This window comes from Rattus norvegicus, chromosome X (genome assembly GCF_021556685.1).
Source record: "Rattus norvegicus strain SHRSP/BbbUtx chromosome X, alternate assembly SHRSP_T2T, whole genome shotgun sequence".
Taxonomy (NCBI): Eukaryota; Metazoa; Chordata; class Mammalia; order Rodentia; family Muridae; genus Rattus; species Rattus norvegicus.
Window position 1 is genome coordinate 120,428,972 of NC_141554.1, and position 26,959 is coordinate 120,455,930.

A 26,959-nucleotide genomic window follows, 5' to 3' on the forward strand; every position below is an offset into this window, starting at 1 on the left:
TTGGGTACATGCTCAGGAGAGGTATTTGTCCCCGCCAGCGGGGACCCAGTTATTCAGGGTCCCGAAGAGGCTTTCTACCTGTGGGCCAAAATGGGGGTGAAGAGAAGAAGGAGACCAAGCAAAAGTTCTGTTGTCAAGGTCTCGTTTATTGGGATGAACATTGCAGCTTTTAAGGCTTTCAGGTAGGGGGAGTGACCTTTGTGAAATATGAAGGAGGGGGAGATGAGGGTATAGGCAGTGATAGCTGGAGGCAAAGAAGTCAGGCGATGAGGTCAGGTGGTGGAGACACTGGGTGTTGACTGAGGAGATAACTGGTATCTGCTGAGGGAAGGTATCTGCTGAAGGGAGCTGAGGCATCCCTTGAATGTTATACTCCTGTGCCGTAAATTCATGGGAGAGGCTTTATCCAACAATCTTAAGACTTATGGCAGTCATCTTCGGGGTGAGTCTCTGTGGCCAAACAGCCCAGAGTCACTTTGAACCATGCAGTCAAAAAGCGGCTAGGCCCAAATCCAATATGGCTCCGTGCATCTCCCCCATTTTTCTTTAAAAAAAAAAAAACCATTAGGTGGAAGTAGTGGTCTGAGAGAGATCAGACATGCCTCACAGAGTGCCCAGCTCGGCCATGGCAAGCCACTCTTGCAGTTAGGACTGCACCCCAATGGCTAGGAATGAACTTATGCTGTAACACACCGTTCTGGGCTATACGTGTGTGTTATTGGGGGAGAAACTGGGCAGAGGAGCATTTGACCGGCCCGCACGTTTAAACGGGGTGTAGCCACCTCTGTCTTAGGATCGACCTCTCGAATCCCAGCCTTATCTGTCATAGGATCACCTTGTCGCCCCCAAGGTTCCTGTCTTAGATTGGTCAAGGGTCAGAGGAAGTTGCCCGTCCCTGAGGATAGCTACATCAGGTCATCTTCTCATTCCTCTCACTTGAGCCCAGGGGCGAAAGAGCAAGGGCCAGATGGCATTAATATAAGAGATTGTGGAAATTGAGCCTCTCCCGATAAGTTGTAGGCACCTCATCTGGTTCTCCTCAGCTGTTATGGCCATACCACCAAGGGCCTAGTCAAGCCTCTCCTGTAATAAAATTTAGAATTCCCAATTGTTAGCAACTACTCCAGAAAGTTCACCCACTGTGCTTGCTTAACAATAGATTGGGGGAGGGTAGCTCCAGACACTGCAGACACAATGGCTGAAGCGGTAAATGGCTGCTACAATAGCAGCGAAAATAACAAGGTCTTTCCCAGGACAGTTCAGGATCAGCCATTCTTCTCTGGAACAACCAGCAGGCAATGGGACCATGTCTGAGATCTGCAAAACCAGGGCAGAGTTCCCCAGTCCACAGCAGCTTCCACCAAGCAACAGTGCACAGAGGGTCGGAGCGCAGGCTGTGGTGGGACGGGACACAATGACTGCAGCAACGCCAGAATTTCTGTGATGACAAAAGATGAGTGGGAATCCTCCATATTCCTCCAAGGACACAGGAATGACTCCAGGGACCCAAACCAGGAGAGCTGAATCTTCATGCTCCCAGGATCAGCAAGTCTCACCAGCCACTCAAGCAGCTGGCACACTCCTGTAGCATCCTGTAGAAAAAACACAAAGATTCCCTCTTCCCCATATAAAATATCTGAACAGGATCATGCCAATATGTGGATCTTTCTATTTCACCTTGGCAGAAGTATGCCTAGCTGTAGGGTGCCATAAACTCAGAGTGTTCCTTGGCATCCAAATTTTAAAATTGAAATAAAAGGAGCATATTTTAGCATACAGGGATAACTCCCCTTTTTATTTATTAAAATATTGTTAAAATATTATTTATTAAGATAAGTCCTTAAGGATTAAATTGAGGACACTGAGCACTTGTATTTATAAATTTACTTTTATACCAAATTATTGTCTCCAGCATTATTGTTTTGGATATATAAAGAATGAGATTTTTTGACTAACTGTTTCTATATAAGGCCTATAATCTGCCTGGTATCATTGTCCTCCCTTGTTAAGGGGTCTAGGCAATCCAGTTTGAGTTCTTAAATGGCCTATAAAGGAACAGTACTTAGTGCTCTTAACCACTGAGCCATCTCTCCAGCCCCTCACCAGCTTTATTTACCTAAACATAAGCATTAATTAGAGATGCCAAATCCTATAAATACTGTACTAGAAATCCCTGAGCCGGCAAGGTGAGGCTGGGAGTTGAAAGTAAGCAAATGGAGTCTTCCTCTATTTGTGAGGGAGTGTTATCAACTCCATTACCATTTTCAAAGAGCTGGATCTATGGTTTTGTTTAGTTGTCTGAGCCAGAGCACTGAAAGGACAGTGAGTTGTCAGACAATTTACACTGAAATCACTCACTGATTTCATGTAGAAAACTTGTCTCTAATAAAGCATTAAGTAATTGAAATCAATCGTAAACCACAAGCCACACATTGGCTATCAGTATGTGAATTGAAAGCTTGATTTTTTTTAACATTATAAAAACAGTGGCTAAAGCCAGAAATTTAATAATCTGTGCTGAAGCAGCAGAAACTCAAGAGAATAAACAAGTGATCCAATCATACATGTAGCCTTTTTATTAGATGAACCACCTATAAATACAGTAAGCGCATTTCCTATGGGTTGTATGCACAAATATACAGGAAATACAAAAACATGTAAAGAGTAAAATTATCAATTTTGCCTGAAAAATTTGTATATGTAATAGGCCAAATATCAGTATTTTGTAATAACCAATTAACTGTTGTTTGGCTTTTTAAAATACTTCCATGACTCTAGCCTACAATTCTGTATTAACACAAACTGAAGCTTTATCTCCAATGAGGATAACAAACAAAGACCTAAGTCCTCTGGTAAGGTGAGGTACTTAGCCAACTAACATATCCTTAGTAGCTTAAAATTAGTTTTAAATACTCTTTTCTGGAGTAGTCTAACAGCTACTCCCCAAATATTAAAGCTCATTTAGAGAGCAAAAGTTTGTAGTAAAAATTTCTATATACACTTAAAGATTTAAAGTTCTAACTTCTTACATTGAAGAAGCGACAAAATTACATAATATAAGGCTATTAGCCATTCTTTAGTAAAAATTTTAATGATATCACTTTATGGGCTCTCTAAAATTATAAGCAAGCTCACGAAATGAAAACTCACAATCGCCAGGACGTAAACAAATTGTATAAAAATAATCCTCTAAATCTATCTTGAAATGGCAGTTGGAGTAAGCAAACTGGCTGTAATGTTCTCACAACTTCTAAAACCTCATCAATCCTTTTTAAATCCTGTAACAATCTCTACCTGTTTGATTTTTTTCTTAATTATAAATAAGTTTGAGTTAGTCAATGTAACACTGACAATCTTTAATCACAATCTTTAAGATCTCTTTGTAACACCTGAGCACAACCACAACTTTGGAAAGTCACCTGAATTCTGAGTATGTGACTAGGCAGCTGTTCTTGGGGCAGTGGAATTAGCATCAAAATACAGTAACTTTAGGGCAAACCACACCTTTGGCTATGACTGCCAATTCCTACGTATGAACGCACGATGGTGCGGTCTCCAATACCTCAACAAAGAGACATTGCCCTAAAATCTTTTAGAAGCCTGGTTTTTAGAATAAGAATTCCATAAAAATATTACCTCAATTTGGACCTGTTTCCTTAGGTTGGCTCATATCCAAATTACAGTTTTAAGCCAACTTTCTGTTACCAATGTTACACCTTTTAAGCTGTGAAAGCTCCTGGTGTCTTTAGGATCAGCTAGTATAAACATTTAGCCAGCCCCTGGGGAGCTTGTCCAGCAGACTTAGGCTTCTAGCTACAGATGTAGGCTCCAAAAGCCAATTGAAACTGTTTTTTATGCATTGTTCCCTTCTTGAAACGAGTTAAAACCAAGTCAAGGTGTGAACGACTGGCAGATAAAGTTTTTATCATTTTTTTCTTTTAAACACGAAACATAAAACATTTAAACAACGAGAAACAAAGACCACAGACATAAACTGACAGACATGGATAGCTTGGTGCACCAAGGACACACAATAGACATAGAGGAAAAAAACTAGATGGTGTCCCACGATAGGGACCCACATATCCTACCTATGGAACCCAGAACTAGAAATAAGCATTTCTCCAATAGGAGCCAGCAGAGAGGCAGGACGTCTCCTGCCTTTCTTCTGTTCCCAGGAGAGCCCTGAAAAGTTTTTCTCTTTCTCCAAAGCATCCGTGGAGAGTCCGGGAGGACTGTTTTTCCCAAACCCATTCTCTCTCATGTCTAGGGTGTAAACTATCTCTAGTCAGGATCCAAAGACTAAAATATAACTCTAAAAGAACGCATATGCAAAAACACTTTACCATTACCTTGTCCCTTTTTTATTACAAGTTTTACTTAAGCTAGCCCCACACTGCTTAAAATTAACCAGGGACACCTTTCATCAATAAAACAAAAAAACTTGATTAAATCCTTTTTCTTAACTCTTAATCCTCTCTCCCTGAGTGAGCGCTTGATCTCTCCTATGAAACAAGCCTCCTAAATCCATACCTTCCCCATGGCAATTAGACGACAATTATTCGACCGGTCCTTACCTCCCTCTCCAGGGACACACGAGCGATGCGGCCTGAAGAGTCCTTGATTCCCGCTGCAGCTCTCTTATCTCCATCGTCCTGTAGTCGGCCTTGCTTCGGGGTCCCTGTGTTCGGGCGCCACTTGGCCCCGCCAGCGGGGACCCAGTTATTCAGGGTCCCGAAGAGGCTTTCTACCTGTGGGCCAAAATGGGGGTGAAGAGAAGAAGGAGACCAAGCAAAAGTTCTGTTGTCAAGGTCTCGTTTATTGGGATGAACATTGCAGCTTTTAAGGCTTTCAGGTAGGGGGAGTGACCTTTGTGAAATATGAAGGAGGGGGAGATGAGGGTATAGGCAGTGATAGCTGGAGGCAAAGAAGTCAGGCGATGAGGTCAGGTGGTGGAGACACTGGGTGTTGACTGAGGAGATAACTGGTATCTGCTGAGGGAAGGTATCTGCTGAAGGGAGCTGAGGCATCCCTTGAATGTTATACTCCTGTGCCGTAAATTCATGGGAGAGGCTTTATCCAACAATCTTAAGACTTATGGCAGTCATCTTCGGGGTGAGTCTCTGTGGCCAAACAGCCCAGAGTCACTTTGAACCATGCAGTCAAAAAGCGGCTAGGCCCAAATCCAATATGGCTCCGTGCAGGTATTGCTGGGTCCTCAAGTAGTGCAATGTCCAATTTTCTGAGGAACCTCCAGACTGATTTCCAGAATGGTTGTTACCAGCTTGCAATCCCACCAACAATGACTGTTCCTCTTTTTCCACATCCTCGCCAGCATCTGTTGTCATTTCACCTTTTGATCTTAGCCATTCTGACTGTTTTGAGGTGGAATCTCAGGGTTGTTTTGATTTGCATTTCCATGATGACTAAGGATGTTGAACTTTTCTTTAGGTGCTCTTAAGCCATTTGATACTCCTCATCTGGGATTTCATTGCTTAACACTGTATCCCATTTTTAATAGGGTTATTTGACTCTCTAGAGTCTTAACTTCTTGAGTTCTTTGTATATATTGGATATTAGCCATCTATAGGATGTAGGATTGGTAAAGATCTTTTCCCAATCTATTGGTTGCAGTTTTGTCCTATTGACAGTGTCCTTTGCCTTACAGAAGATTCGCAGTTTTATGAGGTCCCATTTGTCAATTCTTGATCTTAGAGCATAAGTCGCTAGTGTTGTGTTCAGGTAATTTTCCTCAGTGCCCATGCATTTGAGGTTCTTACCCACTTTTTCTTCTATTAATTTGAGTGTATCTGGTTTTATGTGGAGGTCCTTGATCCACTTGGACTTAAGCTTTGTACAGGGTGATAAGAATGGATCAATTTGCATTCTTCTACATGCTGACCTCCAGTTCGTTCAGCACCATTTGTTGAAAATGCTATCTTTTCCCCACTGGATGGTTTTACCTCCTTTGTCAAAGATAAAGTGACCATAGGTGTGTGGTTTCATTTCTGGTTCTTCAATTCTTTTCCATTGATCTACCTGCCTGTCTCTGTACCAATACCAACCAGTTTTTATCACTGTTGCTCTGTAATACACCTTGAGGTCATGGTGATTCCCCCAGAAGTTCTTTTATCGATGAGGATAATTTTTTCTATCTTGGGTTTCCTGTTATTTCAAATGAGTTTGCAAATTGCTCTTTCTAACTGTATGAAGAAATGAGTTGGAATTATGATGGGGATTGCATTGAATCTATAGATTGCTTTGGGCAAAATGGCCATTTTCCCTATATTAATCCTGACAATCCATGAGCATGGGAGGCCTTTCCATCTCTTGAGATCTTCCTCAATTTCTTTCTTCAGAGACTTGGAGTTCTTGTCATACAGATCTTTCACTTGCTTGGGTAGAGTCAAAGCAAGGTATTTTATTTTATTTTTGACTGTTGTGAAAGGTATAATCTCCCTAATTTCTTTCTCAACTTGTTTTTCCTTTGAGTGGATGAAGGCTGTTGATTTGTTTGAGTTAATTTTATATCCAGCCACTTTGTTGAAGGTGTTTATCAGGTTTAGTAGTTCTCTGGTGGAACTTTTGGGGTCACTTAAATATACTATCATGTCATCTGGAAATAGTGATATTTTGACTTCTTCTTTTCCAATTTGTATCCCTTTGACCTCCTTTTGTTGTCTGGTTGATCTGGCCAGGACTTCAAGTACTATATTGAATAAATAATGAGAGAGTGGGCAGTGAAAGACCCCAGCTTAGCAGCAGTAACGCCATTTTGCAAGGCTGTACTTAAGATGACTGGTTCAGGGAAAGGTTAGAATACTGAGTACACAGCGGCTGCCAAGCAGGATGTGTTTGGTTGAAGGCCTGGCAACAGAACTACTTCGGTTGAGCACCTGACAATGAAAAAAAAGTCCCAGGAGAGGTCCCACACCCTGGTGGGGGGCCGAGTCAGTCTTTATGTTCCAAGAAGGTAGCTAAGAAACTTGCCCCCGGGCTGAACCCTTGGGGGGGCCGAGTCAGTCATTATGTTTCAGGAAGGTAGCTAGGAAACTTGCCCCCAGGCTAAACCCTTGCCATATTAGAATCCACCAATTATATCCCTGTAACCATGCATCTGCTTCTGTATGCTTGCTTCTGCTCCCCAAAATCCTATAAAAAGCCCATCCTTGGTTCCGTGGGGCGCGCCAGTCCCCCGAGTGACTGAAGCGCCCGCAGGTGCCTGTGCCTGTGTATCCCGACAATAAACCAAATCCTCTTGCTGATTGCATCCTGTGGTGTCTCGGTCTGGTCTTTGGAGTTGGAGGGTCTCCATCCCGAGGGAAAGTTCTCCCTGAGAGCTTTTCAGTCAGCCTTGTTTGGTACCTGATTTTAGTAAGATTGCTTCAAATTTTCTCCATTTAGTTTGATCTTGGCTACTGGTTTGATGGAGTAACTACTTTTATCCTGAAGAATAAAATAGATATGTTCACCGTCTGAACTTCTGATCCTTCAAGTGCTGGGATTACAGGCATACACCACCATTTCTGGTAATATTTGTTCCTGTAAAGTAGACAAGGGAAATTGCTCAGTGAGTAAAGTGCTTGCTGAGGACCTGAGTTGGCATCTTCAGGATAAATGTTAGGCATAGCAGTGTGCGTTTGAAATCCCTGTGCCTATGATGATATTGGTAGATGTAGGCAGAATCCCTGGAAGACACTGGACTATGGTAAAAAGAGGTCTGTTACCAAACAAGGTAAAAAGGAACAGTAGAGCTTGGGGTTTTCTTCTCACCTCCACCAGCTCACTGTAGGACACATGCCTACATTTCACATGACTATATACAGATATGTATGTGATAAGGTAATCTTAACAATGCCTGAAATAGAGAATAAATCCAAAAATATAACACACACACACACACACACACACACACACACACACACACACACACAGTGGTTACATTTCATAGTCTGAATTTAAGAAGAGTTTGAAATGAAGGCTGATTTATAATTCTTTGATCAAGTTCTAGTTAGTGTAACTGTGGTTTTTATTATATATTTGGTCTTTAGTGAACTTAACAACTACATAAAAGGTGCCACCTACAATTTTACGAGTAAAACTCATTATAAAAGCTACGGGTTTAACACTTATGCATATAGAATTATGCTTGCATTATTAAAGTTAACAAGTATACACTGTTAAAATTATCACCGTAACTTCAATTTGCTTAACCACACCTGTTAAACATTTATTTTTTAATGAACTTGCTGACCCCATTAAAATGTACTGTATTACAAATTGCATTTCATAATATCATGTAAACTTAATAATTGTGTCTCGGTCTACTCAAGATGCTACAAACATGCTGTTTGGGATGTTAAGATTTGGTAATTTATAAATAACAGAAACCTGTTGCTCATAGTTCTGGAGGCTGGGAAGTTCAAGGTCAATTTACAGGCAGATTTGATGTTTGGTGAGAGATATTGATTATGGAAGGAAGGCATCATGTCTATTCTTACATAGGGGAAATGATTAGAAGATTTCTTTAAACATTTTGTGAATAAACTGTTAAGGCTTCAGGTAAAATATTAAGGTCTAGATGGAATGTTAAGGCCTAGGTAACTGTTACTTGTCTAGCCTGCCATTTTGTGCTATTACTAATATTATAATTATAAGAAAACTTTCTCATATGTTGTTTCTGCTGTTACTAGGAGACTTTCTCATGCCCACGTTGATTGCACATTCTTCTATATTCTGTGCTGTTAGGAACTAATCATGATAGAAGTCAGTAGAACTGTTTTGTATAGGTACCCACAAGAAAGATGAACCTAGACTAAATACCCAGCAGCATTTCCTTGCACCTTTGTATAAACTTTTATAGTTTTTACTTTTATAAGCTTACCCTGGGTTGGGTCCCAACATGTGAGAGACACCTACACCAATATAAAAAAGTGTTTGGAATAAGACTTCCATTTTGAATAGAGGTCGAGTAAAGTTCAAGTACCTAAGACATCCCTGGAAACTGACATCCTACTTGGCAGAAAGAGGCATGCACATGGGTTGAAAGACCCTCAGAGAGAATCTTCCTTCAGGAAGGAGATCCCCAAGCCCAATGACCAGGCCGAGACCACCGGATGCAATCAGCAAGAGGGTTTATTGTCCGGATACACAGGTACCTGCGGGCGTCTCAGTCAGCTTGGAAGGACTGGCGCACCCAGCAAGACCAGGGTTGGGTTTTTATAGGGTTCTGGGGAGCAGAAGCAGGCATACAGAAGCAGATGCATGGTTACAGGGACTTGATTGGTGGATTCAAATGAGGCACGGATGCATGGTTATGCAGCAAAAGAGTACGTGCAGGCTGGGGCGTCTGGAATGTCAGGGGCTAGGGGCTTATCCCTTCCTGCCAGATGGCCTATGAGTCAGCACTGATAACTCAGGCTGGTTCCTGCATTCCTTTTTCCTTATCTTTATGGTCTGTTAGTCTTAACGGCGGGGCAGGCCACAGGGCCTGGGCGTGCCTGGGCTCGCCCGGGCCTGTTTTAACTCTGAGTCTGTGAATCTTAAGACTTATTTTTACTTTTATAGTTGTGGACCTTAAGCTCGTATAATTTTCCTTTTAAGGGGGGGGGTCTTTCAGGTAACTGAAATTCTTGTTGGGAAGTTATGATATGGATGTTAGACAAGACAAGTTTCCTGCCACAGTTGAATATCTCAGCCAGTGTGAGCAGGATAAGACATGTTCCAAAGGAAATCCCCTATCCCTAAATCCTGATTGGTGGGATAACATGGCACAGATGTTTGTGGATTTCAGGTTGAAAAGGCATATAGGATCTTGACTTGAGGCCATGGTTCTGCTCCCAAATCTGGATTGTGGCCCTAATCAATCAGTTTTGGGGTGTGACATTCAATAAACCATCCTACTTGAGATTGGTGTTTGAGTGGTTTGTGTGGCAATTCCCAGGCCCCAACATAAATAATTTTACTCAAGAAGGCACAATGAGAAAAATCTAAATACTCACTGAATGCCTTTTGCTAGCTAGTTTTTACTTTCAACCCATTATAAATTAGCTTCAACTAGAAAGAATGTCTTGATAAGAAGTTATCTATATCCAATTGTCCCATAGGCATGTCTATAGGGGATTGCTATGGTTATTAATTGAGGTAGGAAGACCTACCCTGAATGTAGGTGGTATCTCATGTGCTGGTCCCTGGATTGTATAAGAACAGAGAAAATGCCAAGCACATACCTCTGATTCCAGTGCTTAGGAATTAAAGGCAGGCAGATTTCTATAAATTGGAGGGTAAGTCTGCTCTATATTGTGAGTTCTAGATTAGCTGGGGCTACAAAGAGACATGCCATCTCAGACAACAACAGCAGCAGCAGCAGCAGCAGCAGCAGCAGCAGCAACAACAAAACAACAACACAAAATCATCATCAGCAACAATAGAATAGAGGAAGCTAGCTGAGCATGCAGGAATCTATTTATTCCCCCTTGTTCTTAACTGTGGATACGCTATGACTAGCTGCTTGCGTGCCTGCTTTGACTTTCCCAAAATGATGAACTCTAACTTGGAATTGTAAGCCCCCAAATGCCCTTTCATTCCCAAGTTGCTTTCTGTCAGCATGTTTCATCACAGCAATAGAAATGAAACTACTAAAAGCCTCATCTCCTAGTATTGCCCTCAGAGATTAGGTTTCAATCTGTGAATTTTGGGAAGACACAAACAATTATGCCACAGCATTCACTATACCTAAAATTAAAACATCATTCTCAATAAAAGTTCTCTATCAAATAAAATAACATGTTCATTCCCTCCCTGTCTCAACCCCTGATGACCTCTGTTATATTTTATATCTTCAGGAATTGCTTATTTAAAATACCTTATTGTAGGTTGATGTCTATATGCAGATGAAGGATAACAGCAATTAGGTCAAGGCCATGGTTGGACAGTAAAAAAAAAATAAGGACAGTACAAAATTTTTGTTAGGCAGGAGAGAAGGAAAAAGGAGGAGAATCAAGATGGAGACAGAGAAGGATAACCCAGATCTGGGTGGTCTTGAATTGCCAAGGTAGTTGAGATGGATTTCTGTAGGCAAATTTATCTTATCTAGGAGGGCAATTTATATTGTTATCAATTGATTGTGAATTTATTGTGTAGATGTATTGTGGATTGAGAATTTAACATACAAATCTGATTGTTGGTTTGCAGTTTGTTGAATCTTGATTTTTTTTCCTTTTTTCTTTATTAACTTGAGTATATCTTATTTACATTTCGATTGTTATTCCCATTCCCGGTTTCTAGGCCAACATCCCCCTAACGCCTCCCCCTCCCCTTCTATATGGGGGTTTCCCTACCCATCCTCCCCCCATTACCGCCCTCCCCCAACAATCATGTTCACTGGGGGTTCAGTCTTAGCAGGACCAAGGGTCCTTCCACTGGTGCTCTTACTAGGCTATTCATTGCTACGTATGCAGTTGGAGCCCAGGGTCAGACCATGTATAGTCTTTAGGTAGTGGCTTAGTCCCTGGAAGCTTGGTTGGTTGGCATTGTTGTTCATATGGGGTCTCGAGCCCCTTCAAGCTCTTCCAGTCCTTTCTCTGATTCCTTCAACGGGGGTCCTATTCTCAGTTCAGTGGTTTACTGCTGGCATTCGCCTATGTATTTGCTGTATTCTGACTGTGTCTCTTAGGAGAGATCTACATCCGGTTCCTGTTGGCCTGCACTTCTTTGCTTCATCCCTCTTATCTAGTTTGGTGGCTGTATATGTATGGGCCACATGTGGGGCAGGCTCTGAATGGGTGTTACTCCTGCCTCTGTTCTAAACTTTGCCTCCCTATTCCCTGCCAACGGTATTCTTGTTCCCCTTTTAAAGAAGGAGTGAAGCATTCACATTTTGGTTATCCTTCTTGACTTTCATGTGTTCTGTGCATCTAGGGTAATTCAAGCATTTGGGCTAATAGCCACTTATCAATGAGTGCATACCATGTCTGTCTTTCTGTGATTGGGTTACCTCACTCAGGATGATATTTTCCAGTTCCATCCATTTGCCTCTGAATTTCATAAAGTTATTGTTTTTGATAGCTGAGTAAAATTCCATTGTATAGATGTACCACATTTTCTGTATCCATTCCTCTGTTGAAGGGCATCTGGGTTCTTTCCAGCTTCTGGCTATTATAAATAAGGCTGCTATGAACATAGTGGAGCACGTGTCTTTGTTATAGGTTGGGGTATCTTTTGGGTATATGCCGAAGAGAGGTATAGCTGGGTCCTGAGGTAGTTCAATGTCTAATTTTCTGAGGAATGTCCAGACTGATTTCCAGAATGGTTGTACCAGTCTGCAATCCTACCAACAATGGAGGAGTGTTCCTCTTTCTTCACATCCTCACCAGCATTTGCTGTCGCCTGAGTTTTTGATCTTAGCCATTCTCACTGGTGTGAGGTGAAGTCTCAGGGTTGTTTTGATTTGCATTTCCCTTATGACTAAAGATGTTGAACATTTCTTTAGGTGTTTCTCAGCCATTAAGCATTCCTCAGCTGTGAATTCTTTGTTCAGCTCTGAACCCCATTTTTTAAAATAGGGTTATTTGTCTCCCTGTGGTCTAACTTCTTGAGTTCATTGTATATTATGGATATAGACCCTCTATCAGTTGTAGGATTGGTAAAGATCTTTTCCCAATCTGTTGGTTGTTGTTTTGTCCTATCCACAATGTCCTTTGTCTTACAGAAGCTTTGCAGTTTTATGAGATCCCATTTGTCAATTCTTGATTGTAGAGCATAAGCCATCGGGGTTTTGTTCAGGAAATTTTCTCCAGTGCCCATTGTTGGAGATGCTTCCCCACTTTTTCTTCTATTACTCCTGTCAATTCATGAGCATGGGAGATCTTTCCATCTTTTGAGATCTTCAATTTCTTTTTTCCGAAGCTTGAAGTTCTTATCATACAGATCTTTCACTTGCTTAGCTAAAGTCACACAGGTATTTTATATTATTTGGGACTATTATGAAGGGTGTCATTTCCGTAATTTCCTTCTTGGCTTGTGTCACTTTTGTGTAGAGGAAGGCTAATGATTTATTTGTGTTACTTTTATACCCAGCCATTTTGCTGAAGTTGTTTATCAGCTTTAGTAGTTCTCTGGTGGAACTTTTGTGATGACTTAAATATACTATCATATCATCTGCAAATAGTGATATTTTGACTTCTTTTCCAAATGTATCCCCTTGATCTCCTTTTGTTGTCTGAACTTCAAGGACTATATTGAATAAGTAGGGAGGGAGTGGGCAGCCTTGTCTAGTCCCTGATTTTAGTGGGATTGCTTCAAGTTTCTCCCCATTTAGTTTAGTGTTAGCTACTGGTTTGGTGTTTATGGCCTTTACTATTTTCAGGTATGGGCCTTGAATTCCTATTCTTTCCAGGACTTTTATCATGAAGGGGTGTTGAATTTTGTCAAAAGTTTTCTCAGCATCTAATGAAATGATCATGTGGTTTTGTTCTTTCAGTTTGTTTATATAATGGATCACGTTGATAGTTTTCCATATATTAAACCATCCCTGCATGCCTGGGATGAAGCCTTCTTGCTCATGGTGGATGATTGTTTTAATGTGCTCTTGGATTCGGTTTGCCAGAATTTTATTGAGTATTTTTGCATCGATATTCATACGGGAAATTGGTCTGAAGTTCTCTTTCTTTGTTGGGTCTTTGTGTGGTTTAGGTATAAGAGTAATTGTGGCTTCATAGAAGGAATTCGGTAGCACTCCATCTGTTTCAATTTTTTGGAATAGTTTGGATAGTATTGGAATGAGGTCCTCTATGAAGGTCTGATAGAATTCTGCCCTAAACCCGTCTGGACCTGGGCTCTTTTTGGTTGGGAGACCTTAAATGACTGCTTCTATTTCCGTTGGAGTTACGGGGTTGTTTAAATGGTTTATCTGTCCCTGATTTAATTTTGGTACCTGGTATTTGTCTAGGAAATGGTCCATTTCCTGCAGATTTTCAAGTTTTGTTGAATATAGGCTTTTATAGTAAGATCTGACGATTTTTTGAATTTTCCTCTGATTCTGTAGTTATGTCTCCCTTTTCATTTCTGATTTTGTTAATTTGGACACACTCAAGTAACAGATAAAGGCAGACCTATCAGAATCACACCAGACTTTTCACCAGAGACTATGAAAGCCAGAAGATCCTGGACAGATGTCATACAGACCCTAAGAGAACACAAATGCCAGCCCAGGTTATTGTATCCTGCAAAACTCTGAATTAACAGAGATGGAGAAACCAAGATATTCCATGACAAAACCAAATTTACACAATATCTTTCTACAAATCCACCACTACAAAGGATAATAAATGGTAAAGCCCAACATAAGGAGGCAAGCTACACCCTAGAAAAAGCAAGAAACTAATCGTCTTGACAACAAAACAAAGAGAAGAAAAGCACACAAACATAACCTCACATCCAAATATGAATATAACAGGAAGCAATAATCACTATTCATTAATATCTCTCAACATCAATGGTCTCAACTCCCCAATAAAAAGACATAGATTAACAAACTGGATATGCAGTGAGGACCCTGCATTCTGCTGCCTACAGGAAACACACATCAGAGACAAAGACAGACACTACCTCAGAGTGAAAGGCTGGAAATCAACTTTCCAAGCAAATGTTCTGTAGAAGCAAGCTGGAGTAGCCATTGTAATATTGAATAAAATCAATTTTCAACTAAAAGTCATCAAAAAAGATAAGGAAGGACACTTCATATTCATCAAAGGAAAAATCCACCAAGATGAACTCTCAATCCTAAATATCTATGCCGCAAATACAAGGGCACCTACATACGTAAAAGAAACCTTACTAAAGCTCAAAACACACATTGCACCTCACACAATAATAGTAGCAGATTTCACACTTGATCTTAGCCAAAAGGCCGAGAAGCGATGTTTTTCTCTGAGTTAAGGATCCACACTTAGCACTTACCACCCTCATTTTATTCTTTGTGACTTTGAAGGAAAGAAAAAAAATTCAGAAACAATAAAGAAAACAAACAAACAAACGAAAACCACAAACCAACTAACCTTAAACAGACAAACAAGAGACAAAAGAAAAGAACACAGATGATTTTAAGATTAGTATGGGATTTTTACAATCTTTTGGCAGCTTCTGGATTTCTTACCATATGGGTGTATATTAAATCTGCATCTCTTTCTCATTTATATCTTTATGAAGTTAAAAAGTTATGAAGTTAAAAACATGCACACGCAAAATAATTAGGCAAGTGATGTGTGTTTGACAATGCTAGGTGACTTAATGCCAATTAGAAGATTTTTTTTAAGGCATTGCTTTCCTAATCCAATTACTTCCATGTTTTTTGGTTTGTGCACTTAGGGACAGAATCCATTTAAAGTGCCAGAATTTGCATAGGTGCAACCTTGAGTGAGATGTCTGTTTATTCCAAAGGATTTTGAGAAATTATTACTGAGGTGCTTAGAGACCTAGATGTCATGAGCTCCATTAGTGTGAGACTGATATCACACTTTTGGGTTCCAGACTTCCCTTCTGTGGAGAAAAGGGTGTGTTTTCATTATGTAGAAAGCTGAAGGTGTAGAGCTAAGCTAAACTATTTAATGGAGCCAGATTTGCTCAGCTCAGCTCAAGGAGGGCACCCTGTGTCATTTGCACCTTGTGTAATGCCACTGTAGAAAACTGGCTCATAATCTCTCAGAGTTCAACTGAAAGCTGAGTAAAAGGCTACACACAGTATTTGTATTCTTGAATGTCAGAGTTTCCTTCTTCAAATAACATGGTTGCTTTGAAATGAATAAAATCGTGATTCTCTCCTTTGAATGTCATGTTGTTTTTCTATTCTTTTTCTTCTCCTCTCTCTATTTTTTTTGAGATAGTCTTACATTTTCTTTTTTTTTCACTTTGATTATTGGAATTTAAATGTTACTCTCGTCTAATGTAACCTAATTGACATTTATAAGGCATTACACTCCACAACAACCAAATAAAGATTCTTTTTCAGTGTACACAGAATACCTAACATGGTAAATAACATATATTAAGTCATGAATTTCACCATATAATTATGTTGTTTGACATGTACAGAACTACATTAGAAATCTGTGGTGGAAATAGAACTTGAAAAATGTTCAGCAATATCCAAGTAGATAATATACTTCTAAATAGGTAGTGGGGAGGTGTCTTACATTTTCTGAGCTGGCCTCAAATCCCACTCTGCAGCAGAAGATGACCTTGAGTTGCCTCTCCTCTTGGAGTGCTGGGATTGCAGATGCGTGCATCACCATTTATGCAGTATGGTGATCAAACTCAAGGCTTTGTGCAAGCTCTGCAAATACTCTACCAATCGAGTCCCACTTTTCTTTTAACCCTGCACTATTCTCGCTGTGAAGTATTATGTTCTAGTGTCCAGAGACTGGTGTGTGTGTTTGGGGATGGGGTGGGGAGGTCTTAGGTTGTGAGCTTTGGTTAGGAATCGGTCTTTTTAAGAATGTCACAGTGGTCAAGCTTCCACACTGATAACAAACAGGTATCACAGAAGCCAATCTAAGGCTCTCACTCGAGAATGCGGAACATTCTGAATAACACAGGCAAGCTTTCAAGTGCCCAAATAGAACAATGAAGTGCCTTAACGCCCAAGGTACATGGACCTCCGTTGTCTTGGTTCTTGTTTCCCAAGTTTAGCTTAGCAAACAAAGCTAAACTACCTCCAAACTACCAGGAGTTAGGAATGCGGAAGGAATAGTAGGATTTCAGGTGAAATGTCAGAAGCTACACTTGAATCTGAGAAAGAGAAACATGGCTGTTGTGATAACTAAATGACATAGTGCCCTTTAGTGATCCTGACTATCCTTTTCCAGATCTGGTCATGGCCCATACTCACTTCTCATGGCTGCATAAACTTCAGGAGCTATCTGTAGACTCGCATCTACTGCACAGAATTTAAGGCAAACAATGGCAGCTCTTGTGGTGACAACCTAAAAAGTTAAGGTCTCTGTTGGCTTTCATTTTTCTGGGCTCAACGGCTACAAATGCAGTCATTGGGTCCTCTGGTCATTACACATTGAGTTTCACACTGCCCAGCTGTTTTCCAGAATGATGGCATAGTATTTTACATTCCTAGCATCTGGGGATGAGTGATCCATTTCTCCTCACACTTGTCAGCACTTGGTGTTGGCACTCTTTAAATTTCAGACATTTTTGATAAGTGTGTAGTCAGTGTGGTTTTGCCTCTCTCTTAGTGGCTAAATACGTTCAGCACCTTCCACAGGCTTGTTAGCCATCTGTATTTCTTGGTTGATGGTGGCTCTGTTTATGCTATTTGCCTTTATTTAGACATTCTCTGTATCATTTCTTTCCAATTATGCTGTTTATAAGTATTTTTCCCTCAGGCCATCATTTGCCTTTTTTCATCATTATTTGATAGAGCAATTTGATAAGTTATAACATCATCTCTTCCTTTTGTGGATCATATTTTTGAATTCTCTGCCTGTACCTAGATATTACTTACTTCCTCCCATAACTTTTCCCCCTAAAAGTTTTATAGTTTTTACATTTAATGCTATGTAACAGTTAGTTATATTTATTTTTAAATAAAAAAAACTATTCTAGAGGCTAATTAAGAACACTGAGTGCTCTTCCAGAAGTCCTGAGTTCAAGTCCCAGCAGCCACATGGTGGCTCACAACATCTGTAATGGGATCCGATGCCCTTTTCTGGTGTGTTTGAAGGGAGCAACAGTGCACTCACATAAAATAAATAAATAAATCTTAAAAAATATTTTATATGTAGAGGTGTTTTGTCTGCATATATGTACATGCACCAGGTGTGTGCCTGATGCCTCAGGATACTAGAATTGGGTAAGTGCATTTCCTAGAACTGGATTTGAGGATGGTTGTGAGCCACTATATGGGTGCTGGGAATTGAACCTGTGTCTTCTGCAAGAGTATCCAATGTGCTTAATCACTGAGCTCCACATAATAGATCTTAAAGTTTTTTCATAAATTTTACATTCTACGATATTTACCCCTGAGGTATACAATAAAATTACTTTGAATATTTATCTATTGTACCATATATAAACATTTTACTCTTGTGACCACATGATATTCTATTACATGCATGACCACATTGTATTATATTCACTGTCTTGTTTACATATAAGTTGTATCAAAATTTATGAACATTCTGGTCAGAATGTCAAAGTGTTTTCCAATAGTAGCAGATTTCAACACCCCACTCTCATCAATGGACAGATCATGGAAACAGAAATTAAACAGAGAAGTAGACAGAGTAAGAGAAATCATGAACCAAATGGATTTAACAGGTATTGATAGAACATTCTATCCTAAAACAAAAGGATATACCTTCTTCTCACCACCTCATGATACTTTCTCCAAAATTGACCATATAATGGGTCATGAAACAGGCCTCAACAGATACAGAAAGATAGAAATAATCCCATGCGTCCTATCAGACTACCGAGGGCAAAAGCCAGTCTTGAATAAATGTAAGGAAAGAATGCCCACATATATATGGAAGTTGAATAATGCTCGACTCAATGAAAATGTGGTCAAGGAAGAAATAAAGAAAGAAATTGAAGACTTCTTAGAACTTAATGAAAATGAAGGTACAACATACCCAAACTTATGGGGCACAATGAAAGCTGTGCTAAGACGAAAACTAATAGCTCTGAGTGCCTGCAGAAAGAAACAGAAGAGAGCATATATCAGCAGCTTAACAGCACACCTAAAAGCTCTAGACCAAAAACATGCAAACACGTACCCAGGAAAAATGGAAGGCAGGAAATAATCAAACTCAGAGCCAAAATCAACCAAGAAGAAGCAAAAAGGAGTATACAAAGAATCAACCGAACCAAAAGCTGGTTCTTTGAGAAAATCAACAAGATAGATGAACCCTTAGCCAGACTAACCAGAGGAAACAGAGAGTGTCCAAATTAACAAAACCAGAAATGAAAAGGGAGACATAACTACAGAATCAGAGGAAAATCCAAAAAATCATCAGATCCTACTACAAAAGCCTATATTCAACAAAACTTGAAAATCTGCAGGAAATGGACCATTTCCTAGACAAATACCAGGTACCAAAATTAAATCAGGGACGGATTTAAACAACCCCATAAATCCTAACAAAATAGAAGCAGTCATTAACGGTCTCCCAACCAAAAAGAGCCCAGGTCCAGACAGATTCAGTGCAGATTGCTATCAGACCTTCAAAGAAGACCTCATAGCAATACTATCCAAACTATTCCACAAAACTGAAACAGATGGAGTGCTACCGAATTCCTTCTATGAAGCCACAATAACTCTTATACCTAAACCACACAAAGACCCAACAAAGAAAGAGAACTTCAGACCAATTTCCCGTATGAATATCGATGCAAAAATACTCAATAAAATTCTGGCAAACCGAATCCAAGAGCACATTAAAACAATCATCCACCATGAGCAAGAAGGCTTCATCCCAGGCATGCAGGGATGGTTTAATATATGGAAAACTATCAACGTGATCCATTATATAAACAAACTGAAAGAACAAAACCACATGATCATTTCATTAGATGCTGAGAAAACTTTTGACAAAATTCAACACCCCTTCATGATAAAAGTCCTGGAAAGAATAAGAATTCAAGGCCCACACCTAAACATAGTAAAAGACATATATAGGAAACCAGTAGCTAACATTAAACTAAATGGGGAGAAACTTGAAGCAATCCCACTAAAATCAGGGACTAGACAAGGCTGCCCACTCTCTCCCTACTTATTAAATATAGTTCTTGAAGTTCTAGCCAGAGCAATCAGACAAGAAAAGGATATCAAGGGGATACAGATTGGAAAAGAAGAAGTCAAAATATCACTATTTGCAGATGATATGATTGTATACTTAAGTGGTCCCAAAATTTCCACCAGAGAGCTATTAAACCTGATAAACCCCTTTAGCAAAGTGGCTGGGTATAAAATTAACTCAAGGAAATCAGTAGCCTTCCTCTAAACAAAAGAGAAACAAGCCGAGAAAGAAATTAGGGAAATGACACCCTTCATAATAGTCCCAAATAATATAAAATACCTCGGTGTGACTTTAACCAAGCAAGTGAAATATCTATATGATAAGAACTTCAAGTCTCTGAAGAAAGAAATTGAAGAAGATCTCAGAAGATGGAAAGATCTCCCTTGCTCATGAATTAACAGGGTTAATATCATAAAAATGGCTATTTTGTCAAAAGTAATCTACTGATTCAATGCTATCCCCATCAAAAGTCCCACTCAGTTCTTCATAGAATTAGAAAAACAATTAGGAAATTCATCTGGAATAATAAAAAAACGCGGATAGCTTAAGTCCAAGTGGATCAAGGACCTCCACATAAAACTAGATACACTCAAACTAATAGAAGAAAAAGTAGGGAAGAGCCCCGAACACATGGGCACTAGGGAAAATTTATTCAACAGAGCACCAATGGCTTATGCTTTAAGATCAAGGATTGACAAACAGGACTTCATAGAACTGCAAAGCTTCTGTAAGGGAAAGGACACTGTCATTAGAACAAAATGGCAACCAAAAGATTGGGAAAACATCTTTACCAATAATCCTACATCTGATATATACAAAGAATTCAAGACATTTGACTCCAGAGAGCCAAATAACCCTCTAAAACGGTGGTACAGAGCTAAACAAAATATTCTCAGCTGAGGAATATCGAATGGCTGAGAAGTACCTAAAGAAATGTTCAACATGCTTAATCATCAGGAAAATGCAAATCAAAACAACCCTGAGGTTCCACATCGTGGCCATGTAAATGGCTAAGATCAAAAACTCAGGTGACAACAGATGCTGGTGAGGATGTGGAGAAAGGAATATTTCTCCATTGTTGGTGGGTTCGCAAGCTGGTACAACCACCTTGAAATCAATAGTGGGATTCCTCAGAAAATTAGATATTGCAGTACCTGAGGACCCAGTTATACCACTTCTGGGCATATACCCAAATGATGCTCCAACAAATAACAACAACACATGTACCACTATGTTCATAGCAACCTTATATCTTTTTTTTAATCTTTATTACCTTGAGTATTTCTTATTTACATTTCGATTGTTATCGCCTTTCCTGGTTTCCAGGCCAACATCACCCTAACCCCTCCCCCTCCTCTTCTATATGGGGGTTCCTCTACCCATCCTCCCCCAATTACTGCCCTCCCCCCAACAATCCTGTTCACTGGGGGTTCAGTCTTGGCAGGACCAAGGGCTTCCCCTTCCACTGGTGCTCTTACTAGGCGATTCATTGCTACCTATGAGGTCAGAGTCCAGGGTCAGTCCATGTATAGTCTTTAGGTAGTGGCTTAGTCCCTGGAAACTTTGGAGCAGCCTTATTTCTAATAGCCAGAAGCTGAAAAAAAAAACCCAGGTGCCCTTCAACAGAGGAATTGATAGAGAAAATGTGGTACATGTACATAATGGAGTACTACTCAGCTATCAAAAACAATGACTCCATGAAATTCATAGGTAAATGGATTGAACTAGAAAATATCATCCTGAGTGAGGTAACCGGATCACAACAAAACACCCTTGGTATGCACTCACTTATAAGTGGATATTAGCCCGAAAGCTAGAATTACCCAAGATACAATCCACAGACCACATGAAGCTCAAGAAGAAGGACGACCAAAGTGCTGATCCTTCAGTCCTTCTTAAAATGGGGAAGAAAAATATTCATAGGAGGGGATATGGGGAGAAAGACTGGAGCAGAGACTGAAGGAACAGTCATTTAGAGCCTGCTGCACCTGGGGTTCCAGCCCATATATATACAGTCACCAAAACTACACAATATTGATGAAGCCAAGAAGTACGTGCTGACAGGAGCCTGATACATCTGTCTCCTGAGAGGCTCAGCCAGACCATGACGAATATAGAGGTGACTACAAGCAGCAAACCATTGAACTGGGAACTGGGTCCCTGGTGGAGGAGTTAGAGAAAGGACTGAAGGAGATGAATGGGTTTGCAACCCCATAGGAACAACAATACCAACCAACCAGTGCTCCCAGGCACTAAACCACCACCCAAAGACTACACATGGACAGACCCATGGCTCCAGCTGCATATGTAGCAGAGGATGGCCTTGTTGGGCACCAATGGGAGGAGAAGCCCTTGATCCTGCCAAGGCTGACGCTCCGCCCCCCAGTGTAGGGTAATGTCAGGTTGGAGAGGCAGGAAACAAGGGTGGTTGGCAAGCTTGAACACCTTTACAGAAGGGGAGGGGATGGGATAGGTGGCTTATGGACAGGAATTTGAGAAAGGAATTAACATTTCAAATGTGTATAAAATATTCTATAAAAATCAACAACTTTGATATATGCCAACAATGAACTTGCTGAGAAAGAAATAAAGGAAATAAAAGACAATTCCTAATAAGAAAATAATAGTAACTGGGAGATAGTTGAGTGGATAAAGCACTTGCCACACAAATATGAGGACAAGAATTCAGATCCCCAGTACCCAATCACCATTGAGAGAGTGTACCTGCTCACTGACACTTTGGAGAGTTGGAGACTGGGAATCACAGATCAAGGTGGCTGACTAGACAAGGCAATCACAGACCTTCCTAATCTACCAAAACCACATCAGAAAAGCGTTCTTCTAATGAAAGGGACATGCAAGGTTCCCATTTAGAACATGAGAGTGGCAAACCAACCTCTTTCAAAAAGGCAGCTCAGACATTCTTCAGACTGCAGAAATATGTCCTCTAATCAAGAGTGGATGAGACCTTCAAGTTCTGCCCTAGGTAGCCTTCAACTTACCAGAGCTCCCCAGTCTGGAAATGGGACCTCTAAGGCAGTCCATCTCAAGATTCTGGCCTGGGCCCAACACTTTCTTACCATGGCACTTTCTGTTCTATTTATCCACAAGCCAACCTCATGTTTTCCCACGCTACGCCGAATTTGAACAACAGGAGTTTAGAACTTTTTATTCTCATCAGCCATCTATCAAACTTACAACTTCTACTCCTCGCTGCCTCAGATCCACATTGAAGCATCAGATAGGACCCTCTGATTAAAAGCACAGCAAGTATTCTCCTTCTGATTAAGAGTAGATCACAAGTTGTAGCCGGGAGAGCATGCTATACAATTTGCTCCTCATGGAGAATAATATGTGCTTCCATTGACCACTGTGGACCGAGACCTACTTTATGTCACCTAATTGGTGACAAATCAGCTCCTTTGATCTAAGGTGCACAGAGTGCATCTTATTATGACCCTGTGTCCTTATAACCTCTGTTCAAAGAACAGGTCCTGGTGCCTGAGGTCCTAGTGCCTAAGAGTAGAAAGCAGAGCCATAGACCCAGGATATAGACCTTAAAGTTGGTCAGCAAAAATGAGAAAGCCAGTCATGCTCAGAAGTAGGCAGCTGATTTATCAGGAGACCTAGCATGAACTGCCTCCTAGAATGATGGAGATTGATTACACTGTTGGTCACCCTGCATGAAATGGAGGTCCTAGGTTCCCACGAAGCCTGGATAAGGAAATACTCAGGCCTTCTCTACTCTCCAATCTGACTCTGATCTTCCCTGGTACAACAGTCTTTGGCATTTCTGCTTTCCCCAACATAGTATGAGACTTTCTGCCTCTAAAGGATGGGATCCATAATAGTTTGTTTGTAGATACCCCAGCATTCTCATTCTGTCAATGCGTCCTCCAAGTTGTGTTTTTGACACAGAGGCCTCAGATTTATTCCTTCAGAACCATGGAGATTCACACTTTCCCCAATACCTGAAGCGGAGAGCAAATCATTCTCAAGGGCTCAAGGAGTCTTCAGGCATATCCTGTCTAAACCAGGAAGTCAAGGGCACTCCAGTCATTCTCCAGAAGGATTCAGACCGACTGCTTAAGAACCACACATTTTCTAAACTACTGTATGGACCTGAACCAGGGATCCTAAGATCTCTCAGAATAGCCGAAGTGACCTTAATCTTACCTGTGTAGAACCATTGAGTTTCACAACTTTCACCAGTAACTCACGGGGGTTTCAGATATACCCTGTCAACATCAAATGTGTCAGAAACTCCACAGTGTTCATAGGAGCATTAACCTACAGTTCTTTCAAGAACTAAGAAAACTCATGTGGGAGAGTGAAAGACCCTGGTTCCCAGTGGAGGAGGTTTGAAACCCAGGTGACTATGAGGAATGGTATGCATTTTGCCTGACTCCCAGGAAACCAAGCCAGTCACTAGCCTGCAGTCCTCTATAGATTTCTGACCGTTAGTCACTTAAGGACAACGCCCAAGTCCCTTCACAGAGTACTTGAGCATAGGTCAGTTAGGCTCAAGACAGATCTCCATTGTAACGAGGTACATAAAGGCCTAGAAGCTCTTAGCCAATGAATTTTCCTTTCCAGACACTCCTCTCTGCAAAAGTTATTTAATCGTAGGGCTACCCTGAGAAGTGGATTACAGTTTTACTCATTCACCGTTTGCCATGACAATAAATGCCTCCAAATCATCGACTGCCTCTTTTCCTTGGGACCTGCGATGGGAAGCCACAGAGAAGGCCTTCGCCTATAGAGCCACCATCTAACGTTCTGAAGAAAGCCTCCCTGTGCTCCCAGAGGCACCCGCAGTCAAGCTTGGACCAGCCAGATCTCCTCCTTTTCCCCCTTGGCCCCGGGCTAGATTCATCTCTGTGGGACCCCATTCCATTCTCCCCTCTTCTGTGTCATCCCAGCAGCACCTGGATGCCCCTTCAAGAGCCTAAGAACCAGATGACCCCAGGCTTGTTGCAGGACTGGGACCCCTGAGCCAGCTCTGGCTGTGTCCCATGCCTCAGACTGCACTTCCACAGAGCGGTGTCTTGCAGCTTCCCACTGCCAGGTATTCACCTGGCTGTGGCATGGGGTAAGTGCCATCAAACTTCCTGTGTCTTGCCTTCCCAAGCAACCCAAGCCTTGTGGCAGAACTGACCCAGGACCTCACCATTAACCCTACAACAGTCTCCAGTGCCTGGCTAGCTCAGTTGGTACAGCATGAGACTCTTAATCCCAGGGTCATGGGGTTCCACATTGGACGCCAGTTGTAGGATTAATTGGGGGTATCTGCCGAGCGTGTGTTAGGCTGTGGGACACTGCTCTGGGGTTGGGAAAGTGCAGTCTGAGAGCAAGACTCAGCCTGAGCTGGATCGGGGTTTCCCCAGGCCTGCAAGGAGGCTGTCTGTTTCTCAGGCTCTTGGGCGTCCAGGCACTGCTGGGATGCTGCCAAAGAGTTGAGAATGGAATGGAGGCCCATGGGGCTGGATCTAGACTGGGGCTGAAGGAGAAATGGTGGAGCTTCAGCTAGTCCTGTGGGGAGAGACTTTGGCCTTCTCTGTGTCTCCCCACAGCAGATCCCAGTGAAAAGAGGCAGTCCATGTTTTCAGCAGAAGGTGAATGAGTAAAACCGTTCTCCACTTCTCAGAGTGGGCATGAGATTAAATACCTTTTGCAGGGAGGAGTGTCTGGAAAGGGAAATTCATTGGCTAAGTCTCCAGGACTTTAGGTACTTCATTATACTATAGATCTGTCTTGAGCTTTCCTGACCTGTGGTCATCTCCTCTACCTGTTAAGGGGCTTGGGGTGTCGCCTTTATATGACTGATGGTCACAAATCTATGGAGGGGCTTTGGGCTAGTGACCTGCCTGCTTTCCCTGGAGTCAGGTGAAATGCCTACCATCCCTCAGGGTCACCAGGTTTTCAAACCTCCTCAACCAGGAACGAGGGTCTTTCACTGTTCAACAACCTCAGACATTTATTAATTGCTCAAATTTATGTCAGAGTTACCACTTTAGAACAAAGGTGTCACATAGGTTTTCAATGATTCAAGAGGTTCTCAGACATATGCAATGATAAGCAAAGGATTTCAGACCTCAACAAAGTCCTAAGAAAGACACAAATATAACCCTTTTAATATCAGCATGCAACAGAATTAATGAAATAACAACAAGGACTCAGACTTGCCCTTCTAGATCCAGGAAAATTTATTCCTCCAGCTAAGGACTCCACAATTCATGCCCCCTCAGAAGTAAACTATTCCATGACTGCAAGGGGGCTGACACCCAGTTGGAATATCTTCTGAAGAGGGCCTTAGGCTTCTTTCCTCTAACCATAGTGGCCCCTGACTTTAATGTTTTCACAAAGGAGTCAGCTGCCCTGGAATAAAACACTTCATTCTCGCTCTGTCTGCACTGGAGGAGTCTGAGACATGCCCCTCTGATGAAGCAAGCTATAGAACTGACCTTGTGACTGAGGAGTGTGTCTCATTCAGCCTCTGCTATAGTGTGCTTGAGACTGAATCCTGTGACTAAGAATGCATAGGAGATTCTCTCTTTGTTCATGGCTGACTCAGGCCTACCATTCAAATAAGAGAAGCTATAACTTCTTCCTCAGAACTTATTGGTTAGGAAATATACCTTTAACCATCAAAAACCTCCAAGAACTCTGGATTCAAGTCCTATGGCGGATGAATAAACACCCCAGCCTGGATCCAAGGCCATCTATGTAAGCGTTTCACCAGAAAGACCACTGCAACACACACTCACACCTTTGTGGCTTATTATAAGTGTAAATGGGGAACAGATCTAGGGACTTTGACCCAATGTCTCAGTAGAAACCTCAGATTGCTGTCAATCTGCCGTAGAGTTCTCAGAGATAAGAATTTTCATGAGTCCTCTGAAGATATGGAGGACTGGAGTGCCTGGACCATCCTTATCTACAGAAGGTAAACAGGGATACTCCCCTGCTGTCCAACAGCTTTGAGGCCTTTCTACTTTCAAAACTTTGGTAGTTTTCTTCCTCTGATGATTGAGGCCTTAAAGTTACCCCTTTGACCCAATGATCTCTCAGAACCATCCCTCTGCTTAGGGGCCCATGGGATATTTTACCTCTGACCAAGGAGCATTGCTCCCTGTGGTCAAAGTTCACAG

General features: G+C 41.3%; 1 long non-coding RNA gene and 1 pseudogene across 1 annotated transcript in view; both read right to left on the minus strand.

Annotated features, from left to right (window-relative positions):
- Nucleotides 1-26,959, minus strand: part of LOC100911253 (uncharacterized) — a 105,674-nt gene that overhangs the window by 30,624 nt on the left and 48,091 nt on the right. The gene's annotated exons all lie outside the window — the stretch shown is intronic.
- Nucleotides 14,777-14,920, minus strand: LOC120099534 (U2 spliceosomal RNA; annotated as a pseudogene).